This window comes from Coregonus clupeaformis, chromosome 6 (assembly GCF_020615455.1).
Source record: "Coregonus clupeaformis isolate EN_2021a chromosome 6, ASM2061545v1, whole genome shotgun sequence".
NCBI lineage: Eukaryota > Metazoa > Chordata > Actinopteri > Salmoniformes > Salmonidae > Coregonus > Coregonus clupeaformis.
Window position 1 is genome coordinate 11354336 of NC_059197.1, and position 12386 is coordinate 11366721.

Sequence of the window (12386 nt, forward strand, 5' to 3'; positions counted from 1 at the left end):
CAGCTAAATATCAACATTATGGAAGGAAAGAATTGTCTAAATGCAACAATTGAAACACTGGAGATTGAACCTAGTACCACCTACATGCAAAGCATGTACTCTACCATTTAGCTACATCATCTTGATATGACAAAAATAATACCATATCAATACAATTAACTTTTTCCACACACCATTCCAATGAAAGTACAATTCCATGATATCAGCTATCTTCCCTAAAGTTACGAACAAGGATTGAACCCATGTGCTTCAGTTTTAAAAACCAAATGACTTACACGTCTCTATTTCCTGCTTAGAATATCAACATTTTGGAAAGTAGGAGTTCTGTAAAAGCAAATTTCAACCACCAAAAAATATGCAATGGAGGAGTTCGGGATTGAACCTGCTACCTAATACATGCAAAGCATATTCTCCACCACTGAGCTACATCCTCTGTTTATTATGGAAGAAATGACATATAAATACAATGAGTTTTTCTTCAAACAACTCCATTGAGGGTACAATTCCAATATGTAAGTTATCTTAAATAAAGGCACGGACGGTGATTGAACCCATGATCTTCGGTTTACGAGACCGACGCCTTACCACTTGGCCACCATGCCACCATTTTTTTTGTTGAAAATCAACATTCTGGAAACTAACAGTTGTGTAAACTCTAAAACAGAAACACTGGGGACTGAACACAGGACCTCATATATGCGAAGCACGGACTCTACTACTGAGACACATCCCCTTGCTTTGAAAGAAATAACGCCATATCAACAAAATTATCTTTTTCTATACACAATTCCAATGAAAGTACAATTCCATTATATCAGCTATCTTCCATAAGGGTACGGACAGGGATCAAACCCATTAACTTCACTTTACGAAAACCACACCTTACAAGTTGGCCACCATGACACTACTCTTCAATAAAGACATGAACGGGATTCAACAGATGTTCTTCAGGTTCCATGACCAAATGACATAAAACATCTCTATTTCCAGCTAAATATCAACATTATGGAAGGAAAGAATTGTCTAAACGCAACAATTGAAACACTGGAGATTGAACATAGTACCACCTACATGCAAAGCATGTACTCTACCATTTAGCTACATCATCTTGATATGACAAAAATAATACCATATCAATACAATTAACTTTTTCCACACACCATTCCAATGAAAGTACAATTCCATGATATCAGCTATCTTCCCTAAAGTTACGAACAAGGATTGAACCCATGTGCTTCAGTTTTAAAAACCAAATGACTTACACGTCTCTATTTCCTGCTTAGAATATCAACATTTTGGAAAGTAGGAGTTCTGTAAAAGCAAATTTCAACCACCAAAAAATATGCAATGGAGGAGTTCGGGATTGAACCTGCTACCTAATACATGCAAAGCATATTCTCCACCACTGAGCTACATCCTCTGTTTATTATGGAAGAAATGACATATAAATACAATGAGTTTTTCTTTAAACAACTCCATTGAGGGTACAATTCCAATATGTAAGTTATCTTAAATAAAAGCACGGACGCGGATTGAACCCATGATCTTCGGTTTACGGGACCGACACCTTACCACTTGGCCACCATGCCACCATTTTATATTTGAAAATCAACATTCTGGAAACTAACAGTTGTGTAAACTCTACAACAGAAACACTGGGGACTGAACACAGGACCTCATATATGCGAAGCACGCACTCTACTGCTGAGACACATCCCCTTGCTTTGAAAGAAATAACGCCATATCAACAAAATTATCTTTTTCTATACACAATTCCAATGAAAGTACAATTCCATTATATCAGCTATCTTCCATAAGGGTACGGACAGGGATCAAACCCATTAACTTCACTTTACGAAAACGACGCCTTACAAGTTGGCCACCATGACACTACTCTTCAATAAAGACATGAACGGGATTCAACAGATGTTCTTCAGGTTCCATGACCAAATGACATAAAACATCTCTATTTCCAGCTAAATATCAACATTATGGAAGGAAAGAATTGTCTAAATGCAACAATTGAAACACTGGAGATTGAACCTAGTACCACCTACTTGCAAAGCATGTACTCTACCATTTAGCTACATTTTTTTGCTGTGACAAAAATAATACCATATCAATACAATTAACTTTTTCCACACACCATTCCAATGAAAGTACAATTCCATGATATCAGCTATCTTCCCTAAAGTTACGAACAAGGATTGAACCCATGTGCTTCAGTTTAAAAAACCAAATGACTTACACGTCTCTATTTCCTGCTTAAAATATCAACATTCTGGAAAGTAGGTGTTCTGTAAAAGCAAATTTCAACAACCGAAAAATATACAATGGAGGAGTTCGGGATTGAACCTGCTACCTAATACAAGCAAAGCATATTCTCCACCACTGAGCTACATCCTCTGTTTATTATGGAAGAAATGACATATAAATACAATGAGTTTTTCTTCAAACAACTCCATTGAGGGTACAATTCCAATATGTAAGTTATCTTAAATAAAGGCACGGACGGGGATTGAACCCATGATCTTCGGTTTACGAGACCGACGCCTTACCACTTGGCCACCATGCCACCCTTGCAATTTTGAAAATCAACATTCTGGAAACTAACAGTTGTGTAAACGCTACAACAGAAACACTGGGGACTGAACACAGGACCTCATATATGCGAAGCACGCACTCTACTGCTGAGACACATCCCCTTGCTTTGAAAGAAATAACGCCATATCAACAAAATTATATTTTTCTATACACAATTCCAATGAAAGTACAATTCCATTATATCAGCTATCTTCCATAAGGGTACGGACAGGGATCAAACCCATTAACTTCACTTTACGAAAACCACGCCTTACAAGTTGGCCAACATGACACTTCTCTTCAACAAAGATATGAACGGGATTAAACAGATGTTCTTCAGGTTCCAAGACCAAATGACATAAAACATCTCTATTTCCAGCTAAATATCAACATTATGGAAGGAAATAATTGTCTAAATGCAACAATTGAAACACAGGAGATTGAACCTAGTACCACCTACATGCAAAGCATGTACTCTACCATTTAGCTACATCATTTTGCTGTGACAAAAATAATACCATATCAATACAATTAACTTTTTCCACACACCATTCCAATGAAAGTACAATTCCATGATATCAGCTATCTTCCCTAAAGTTACGAACAAGGATTGAACCCATGTGCTTCAGTTTAAAAAACAAATGACTTACACGTCTCTATTTCCTGCTTAGAATATCAACATTCTGGAAAGTAGGAGTTCTGTAAAAGCAAATTTCAACAACCAAAAAAATATACAATGGAGGAGTTCGGGATTGAACCTGCTACCTAATACATGCAAAGCATATTCTCCACCACTGAGCTACATCCTCTGTTTATTATGGAAGAAATGACATATAAATACAATGAGTTTTTCTTCAAACAACTCCATTGAGGGTACAATTCCAATATGTAAGTTATCTTAAATAAAGGCACGGACGGGGATTGAACCCATGATCTTCGGTTTACGAGACCGACGCCTTACCACTTGGCCACCATGCCACCATTTTAATTTGTTGAAAATCAAAATTCTGGAAACTAACAGTTGTGTAAACTCTACAACAGAAACACTGGGGACTGAACACAGGACCTCATATATGCGTAGCACGCACTCTACTGCTGAGACACATCCCCTTGCTTTGAAAGAAATAACGCCATATCAACAAAATTATATTTTTCTATACACAATTCCAATGAAAATACAATTCCATTATATCAGCTATCTTCCATAAGGGTACGGACAGGGATCAAACCCATTAACTTCACTTTACGAAAACCACGCCTTACAAGTTGGCCACCATGACACTTCTCTTCAATAAAGACATGAACGGGATTCAACAGATGTTCTTCAGGTTCCATGACCAAATGACATAAAACATCTCTATTTCCAGCTAAATATCAACATTATGGAAGGAAATAATTGTCTAAATGCAACAATTGAAACACTGGAGATTGAACCTAGTACCACCTACATGCAAAGCATGTACTCTACCATTTAGCTACATCATTTTGCTGTGACAAAAATAATACCATATCAATACAATTAACTTTTTCCACACACCATTCCAATGAAAGTACAATTCCATGATATCAGCTATCTTCCCTAAAGTTACGAACAAGGATTGAACCCATGTGCTTCAGTTTTAAAAACCAAATGACTTACACGTCTCTATTTCCTGCTTAGAATATCAACATTTTGGAAAGTAGGAGTTCTGTAAAAGCAAATTTCAACCACCAAAAAATATGCAAAGGAGGAGTTCGGGATTGAACCTGCTACCTAATACATGCAAAGCATATTCTCCACCACTGAGCTACATCCTCTGTTTATTATGGAAGAAATGACATATAAATACAATGAGTTTTTCTTCAAACAACTCCATTGAGGGTACAATTCCAATATGTAAGTTATCTTAAATAAAGGCACGGACGGGGATTGAACCCATGATCTTCGGTTTACGAGACCGACGCCTTACCACTTGGCCACCATGCCACCATTTCCAGTTTGAAAATCAACATTCTGGAAACTAACAGTTGTGTAAACTCTACAACAGAAACACTGGGGACTGAACACAGGACCTCATATATGCGAAGCACGCACTCTACTGCTGAGACACATCCCCTTGCTTTGAAAGAAATAACGCCATATCAACAAAATTATATTTTTCTATACACAATTCCAATGAAAGTACAATTCCATTATATCAGCTATCTTCCATAAGGGTACGGACAGGGATCAAACCCATTAACTTCACTTTACGAAAACCACGCCTTACAAGTTGGCCACCATGACACTACTCTTCAATAAAGACATGAACGGGATTCAACAGATGTTCTTCAGGTTCCATGACCAAATGACATAAAACATCTCTATTTCCAGCTAAATATCAACATTATGGAAGGAAATAATTGTCTAAATGCAACAATTGAAACACTGGAGATTGAACCTAGTAGCACCTACATGCAAAGCATGTACTCTACCATTTAGCTACATCATCTTGCTGTGACAAAAATAATACCATATCAATACAATTAACTTTTTCCACACACCATTCCAATGAAAGTACAATTCCATGATATCAGCTATCTTCCCTAAAGTTACGAACAAGGATTGAACCCATGTGCTTCAGTTTATAAAACAAAATGACTTACACATCTCTATTTCCTGCTTAGAATATCAACATTCTAGAAAGTAGGAGTTCTGTAAAAGCAAATTTCAACCACCCAAAAATATGCAAAGGAGGAGTTCGGGATTGAACCTGCTACCTAATACATGCAAAGCATATTCTCCACCACTGAGCTACATCCTCTGTTTATTATGGAAGAAATGACATATAAATACAATGAGTTTTTCTTCAAACAACTCCATTGAGGGTACAATTCCAATATGTAAGTTATCTTAAATAAAGGCACGGACGGGGATTGAACCCATGATCTTCGGTTTACGAGACCGACGCCTTACCACTTGGCCACCATGCCACCATTTTATTTTTGAAAATCAACATTCTGGAAACTAACAGTTGTGTAAACTCTACAACAGAAACACTGGGGACTGAACACAGGACCTCATATATGCGAAGCACGCACTCTACTGCTGAGACACATCCCCTTGCTTTGAAAGAAATAACGCCATATCAACAAAATTATATTTTTCTATACACAATTCCAATGAAAGTACAATTCCATTATATCAGCTATCTTCCATAAGGGTACGGACAGGGATCAAACCCATTAACTTCACTTTACGAAAACCACGCCTTACAAGTTGGCCACCATGACACTTCTCTTCAATAAAGACATGAACGGGATTCAACAGATGTTCTTCAGGTTCCATGACCAAATGACATAAAACATCTCTATTTCCAGCTAAATATCAACATTATGGAAGGAAATAATTGTCTAAATGCAACAATTGAAACACTGGAGATTGAACCTAGTAGCACCTACATGCAAAGCATGTACTCTACCATTTAGCTACATCATTTTGCTGTGACAAAAATAATACCATATCAATACAATTAACTTTTTCCACACACCATTCCAATGAAAGTACAATTCCATGATATCAGCTATCTTCCCTAAAGTTACGAACAAGGATTGAACCCATGTGCTTCAGTTTAAAAAACAAAATGACTTACACATCTCTATTTCCTGCTTAGATTATCAACATTCTGGAAAGTAGGAGTTCTGTAAAAGCAAATTTCAACAACCAAAAAATATACAATGGAGGAGTTCGGGATTGAACCTGCTACCTAATACATGCAAAGCATATTCTCCACCACTGAGCTACATCCTCTGTTTATTATAGAAGAAATGACATATAAATACAATGAGTTTTTCTTCAAACAACTCCATTGAGGGTACAATTCCAATATGTAAGTTATCTTAAATAAAGGCACGGACGGGGATTGAACCCATGATCTTCGGTTTACGAGACCGACGCCTTACCACTTGGCCACCATGCCACCATTTCAATTTTGAAAATCAACATTCTGGAAACTAACAGTTGTGTAAACTCTACAACAGAAACACTGGGGACTGAACACAGGACCTCATATATGCGGCACGCACTCTACTGCTGAGACACATCCCCTTGCTTTGAAAGAAATAACGCCATATCAACAAAATTATATTTTTCTATACACAATTCCAATGAAAGTACAATTCCATTATATCAGCTATCTTCCATAAGGGGTACGGACAGGGATCAAACCCATTAACTTCACTTTACGAAAACCACGCCTTACAAGTTGGCCACCATGACACTTCTCTTCAATAAAGACATGAACGGGATTCAACAGATGTTCTTCAGGTTCCATGACCAAATGACATAAAACATCTCTATTTCCAGCTAAATATCAACATTATGGAAGGAAAGAATTGTCTAAATGCAACAATTGAAACACTGGAGATTGAACCTAGTACCACCTACATGCAAAGCATGTACTCTACCATTTAGCTACATCATTTTGCTGTGACAAAAATAATACCATATCAATACAATTAACTTTTTCCACACACCATTCCAATGAAAGTACAATTCCATGATATCAGCTATCTTCCCTAAAGTTACGAACAAGGATTGAACCCATGTGCTTCAGTTTTAAAAACCAAATGACTTACACGTCTCTATTTCCTGCTTAGAATATCAACATTCTGGAAAGTAGGAGTTCTGTAAAAGCAAATTTCAACAACCAAAAAATATACAATGGAGGAGTTCGGGATTGAACCTGCTACCTAATACATGCAAAGCATATTCTCCACCACTGAGCTACATCCTCTGTTTATTATAGAAGAAATGACATATAAATACAATGAGTTTTTCTTCAAACAACTCCATTGAGGGTACAATTCCAATATGTAAGTTATCTTAAATAAAGGCACGGACGGGGATTGAACCCATGATCTTCGGTTTACGAGACCGACGCCTTACCACTTGGCCACCATGCCACCATTTCAATTTTGAAAATCAACATTCTGGAAACTAACAGTTGTGTAAACTCTACAACAGAAACACTGGGGACTGAACACAGGACCTCATATATATTTGAAGCACGCACTCTACTGCTGAGACACATCCCCTTGCTTTGAAAGAAGTAACGCCATATCAACAAAATTATCTTTTTCTATACACAATTCCAATGAAAGTACAATTCCATTATATAAGCTATCTTCCATAAGGGTACGGACAGGGATCAAACACATTAACTTCACTTTACGAAAACCACGCCTTACAAGTTGGCCACCATGACACTTCTCTTCAATAAAGACATGAACGGGATTCAACAGATGTTCTTCAGGTTCCATGACCAAATGACATAAAACATCTCTATTTCCAGCTAAATATCAACATTATGGAAGGAAAGAATTGTCTAAACGCAACAATTGAAACACTGGAGATTGAACCTAGTACCACCTACATGCAAAGCATGTACTCTACCATTTAGCTACATCATCTTGCTGTGACAAAAATAATACCATATCAATACAATTAACTTTTTCCACACACCATTCCAATGAAAGTACAATTCCATGATATCAGCTATCTTCCCTAAAGTTACGAACAAGGATTGAACCCATGTGCTTCAGTTTAAAAAACAAAATGACTTACACATCTCTATTTCCTGCTTAGATTATCAACATTCTGGAAAGTAGGAGTTCTGTAAAAGCAAATTTCAACAACCAAAAAATATACAATGGAGGAGTTCGGGATTGAACCTGCTACCTAATACATGCAAAGCATATTCTCCACCACTGAGCTACATCCTCTGTTTAATATAGAAGAAATGACATATAAATACAATGAGTTTTTCTTCAAACAACTCCATTGAGGGTACAATTCCAATATGTAAGTTATCTTAAATAAAGGCACGGACGGGGATTGAACCCATGATCTTCGGTTTACGAGACCGACGCCTTACCACTTGGCCACCATGCCACCATTTCAATTTTGAAAATCAACATTCTGGAAACTAACAGTTGTGTAAACTCTACAACAGAAACACTGGGGACTGAACACAGGACCTCATATATGCAACGCACGCACTCTACTGCTGAGACACATCCCCTTGCTTTGAAAGAAATAACGCCATATCAACAAAATTATATTTTTCTATACACAATTCCAATGAAAGTACAATTCCATTATATCAGCTATCTTCCATAAGGGTACGGACAGGGATCAAACCCATTAACTTCACTTTACGAAAACCACGCCTTACAAGTTGGCCACCATGACACTTCTCTTCAATAAAGACATGAACCGGGATTCAACAGATGTTCTTCAGGTTCCATGACCAAATGACATAAAACATCTCTATTTCCAGCTAAATATCAACATTATGGAAGGAAAGAATTGTCTAAATGCAACAATTGAAACACTGGAGATTGAACCTAGTACCACCTACTTGCAAAGCATGTACTCTACCATTTAGCTACATCATTTTGCTGTGACAAAAATAATACCATATCAATACAATTAACTTTTTTCCACACACCATTCCAATGAAAGTACAATTCCATGATATCAGCTATCTTCCCTAAAGTTACGAACAAGGATTGAACCCATGTGCTTCAGTTTAAAAAACAAAATGACTTACACGTCTCTATTTCCTGCTTAGAATATCAACATTCTGGAAAGTAGGAGTTCTGTAAAAGCAAATTTCAACAACCAAAAAATATACAATGGAGGAGTTCGGGATTGAACCTGCTACCTAATACATGCAAAGCATATTCTCCACCACTGAGCTACATCCTATGTTTATTATGGAAGAAATGACATATAAATACAATGAGTTTTTCTTCAAACAACTCCATTGAGGGTACAATTCCAATATGTAAGTTATCTTAAATAAAGGCACGGACGGGGATTGAACCCATGATCTTCGGTTTACGAGACCGACGCCTTACCTCTTGGCCACCATGCCACCCTTTCAATTTTGAAAATCAACATTCTGGAAACTAACAGTTGTGTAAACTCTACAACAGAAACACTGGGGACTGAACACAGGACCTCATATATGCGAAGCACGCACTCTACTGCTGAGACACATCCCCTTGCTTTGAAAGAAATAACGCCATATCAACAAAATTATATTTTTCTATACACAATTCCAATGAAAGTACAATTCCATTATATCAGCTATCTTCCATAAGGGTGCGGACAAGGATCAAACCCATTAACTTCACTTTTCGAAAACCACGCCTTACAAGTTGGCCACCCGGACACTTCTCTTCAATAAAAGACATGAACGGGATTCAACAGATGTTCTTCAGGTTCCATGACCAAATGACATAAAACATCTCTATTTCCAGCTAAATATCAACATTATGGAAGGAAAGAATTGTCTAAACGCAACAACTGAAACACTGGAGATTGAACCTAGTACCACCTACATGCAAAGCATGTACTCTACCATTTAGCTACATCATCTTGCTGTGACAAAAATAATACCATATCAATACAATTAACTTTTTCCACACACCATTCCAATGAAAGTACAATTCCATGATATCAGCTATCTTCCCTAAAGTTACGAACAAGGATTGAACCCATGTGCTTCAGTTTAAGAAACAAAATGACTTACACGTCTCTATTTCCTGCTTAGAATATCAACATTCTGGAAAGTAGGAGTTCTGTAAAAGCAAATTTCAACAACCAAAAAATATACAATGGAGGAGTTCTGGATTGAACCTGCTACCTAATACATGCAAAGCATATTCTCCACCACTGAGCTACATCCTCTGCTTTGTTATGGAAGAAATGACATATAAATACAATGAGTTTTTCTTCAAACAACTCCATTGAGGGTACAATTCCAATATGTAAGTTATCTCAAATAAAGGCACGGACGGGGATTGAACCCATGATCTTCGGTTTACGAGACCGGCCGCTTACCACTTGGCCACCATGCCACCGTTTCAATTTTGAAAATCAACATTCTGAAACTAACAGTTGTGTAAACTCTACAACAGAAACACTGGGGACTGAACACAGGACCTCCTATATGCGAACACACTCTACTGCTGAGACACATCCCCTTGCTTTGAAAGAAATAACGCCATATCAACAAAATTATATTTTTCTATACACAATTCCAATGAAAGTACAATTCCATTATATCAGCTATCTTCCATAAGGGTTCGGACAGGGATTAAACCCATTAACTTCACTTTACGAAAACCACGCCTTAGAAGTTGGCCACCATGACACTTCTCTTCAATAAAGACATGAACGGGATTCAACAGATGTTCTTCAGGTTCCATGACCAAATGACATAAAACATCTCTATTTCCAGCTAAATATCAACATTATGGAAGGAAGAATTGTCTAAATGCAACAATTGAAACACTGGAGATTGAACCTAGTACCACCTACATGCAAAGCATGTACTCTACCATTTAGCTACATCATCTTGCTGTGACAAAAATAATACCATATCAATACAATTAACTTTTTCCACACACCATTCCAATGAAAGTACAATTCCATGATATCAGCTATCTTCCCAAGATACGAACAAGGATTATGACCCATGTGCTTCAGTTTAAAAAACCAAATGACTTACACGTCTCTATTTCCTGCTTAGGATATCAACATTCTGGAAAGTAGGAGTTCTGTAAAAGCAAATTTCAACAACCAAAAAATATACAATGGAGGAGTTCGGGATTGAACCTGCTACCTAATACATGCAAAGCATATTCTCCACCACTGAGCTACATCCTCTGTTTATTATGGAAGAAATGACATATAAATACAATTATTTTCTTCAAACAACTCCATTGAGGGTACAATTCCAATATGTAAGTTATCTTAAATAAAGGCACGGACGGGGATTGAACCCATGATCTTCGGTTTACGAGACCGACGCCTTACCTCTTGGCCACCATGCCACCAGTTTGCAATAATGATCAACATTCTGAAACTAACAGTTGTGTAAACTCTACAACAGAAACACTGGGGACTGAACACAGGACCTCATATATCTGAAACAGCACTCTACTGCTGAGACACATCCCCTTGCTTTGAAAGAAATAACGCCATATCAACAAAATTATATTTTCTATACACAATTCCAATGAAAGTACAATTCCATTATATCAGCTATCTTCCATAAGGTACGGACAGGATCAAACCCATTAACTTCACTTTACGAAAACCACGCCTTACAAGTTGGCCACCATGACACTTCTCTTCAATAAAGACATGAGCAAGGGATTCAACAGATGTTCTTCAGGTTCCATGACCAAATGACATAAAACATCTCTATTTCCAGCTAAATATCAACATTATGGAAGGAAAGAATTGTCTAAATGCAACAATTGAAACACTGGAGATTGAACCTAGTACCACCTACATGCAAAGCGTGTACTCTACCATTTAGCTACATCATCTTGCTGTGACAAAAATAATACCATATCAATACAATTAACTTTTTCCACACACCATTCCAATGAAAGTACAATTCCATGATATCAGCTATCTTCCCTAAAGTTCCGAACAAGGATTGAACCCATGTGCTTCAGTTTTAAAAACAAAATGACTTACACGTCTCTATTTCCTGCTTAGAATATCAACATTCTGGAAAGTAGGAGTTCTGTAAAAGCAAATTTCAACAACCAAAAATATACAGAGAGGAGTTCGGGATTGAACCTGCTACCTAATACATGCAAAGCATATTCTCCACCACTGAGCTACATCCTCTGTTTATTATGGAAGAAATGACATATAAATACAATGAGTTTTTCTTCAAACAACTCCATTGAGGTACAATTCAATATGTAGGTTATCTTAAATAAAAGGCACGGACGGGATTGAACCCATGATCTTC

The 12386-nt window shown here is 37.1% G+C and overlaps 10 non-coding genes across 10 annotated transcripts; all 10 read right to left on the reverse strand.

Moving 5' to 3' along the window:
- Positions 1-530: 530 nt before the first annotated feature.
- On the reverse strand, positions 531-602 carry trnat-cgu. The gene has a single exon. It is a non-coding gene; the product is annotated as a tRNA-Thr (tRNA).
- A 1901-nt stretch (positions 603-2503) lies between these two features.
- trnat-cgu lies at positions 2504-2575 on the reverse strand. Its single transcript has one exon. It is a non-coding gene; the product is annotated as a tRNA-Thr (tRNA).
- A 914-nt stretch (positions 2576-3489) lies between these two features.
- trnat-cgu lies at positions 3490-3561 on the reverse strand. The gene has a single exon. It is a non-coding gene; the product is annotated as a tRNA-Thr (tRNA).
- Positions 3562-4477: 916 nt separating this feature from the next.
- On the reverse strand, positions 4478-4549 carry trnat-cgu. The gene has a single exon. It is a non-coding gene; the product is annotated as a tRNA-Thr (tRNA).
- Positions 4550-5463: 914 nt separating this feature from the next.
- trnat-cgu lies at positions 5464-5535 on the reverse strand. Its single transcript has one exon. It is a non-coding gene; the product is annotated as a tRNA-Thr (tRNA).
- Positions 5536-6449: 914 nt separating this feature from the next.
- trnat-cgu lies at positions 6450-6521 on the reverse strand. The gene has a single exon. It is a non-coding gene; the product is annotated as a tRNA-Thr (tRNA).
- Positions 6522-7434: 913 nt separating this feature from the next.
- Positions 7435-7506, reverse strand: trnat-cgu. The gene has a single exon. It is a non-coding gene; the product is annotated as a tRNA-Thr (tRNA).
- Positions 7507-8422: 916 nt separating this feature from the next.
- trnat-cgu lies at positions 8423-8494 on the reverse strand. The gene has a single exon. It is a non-coding gene; the product is annotated as a tRNA-Thr (tRNA).
- Positions 8495-9410: 916 nt separating this feature from the next.
- On the reverse strand, positions 9411-9482 carry trnat-cgu. Its single transcript has one exon. It is a non-coding gene; the product is annotated as a tRNA-Thr (tRNA).
- Positions 9483-11376: 1894 nt separating this feature from the next.
- Positions 11377-11448, reverse strand: trnat-cgu. The gene has a single exon. It is a non-coding gene; the product is annotated as a tRNA-Thr (tRNA).
- Positions 11449-12386: the final 938 nt, after the last annotated feature.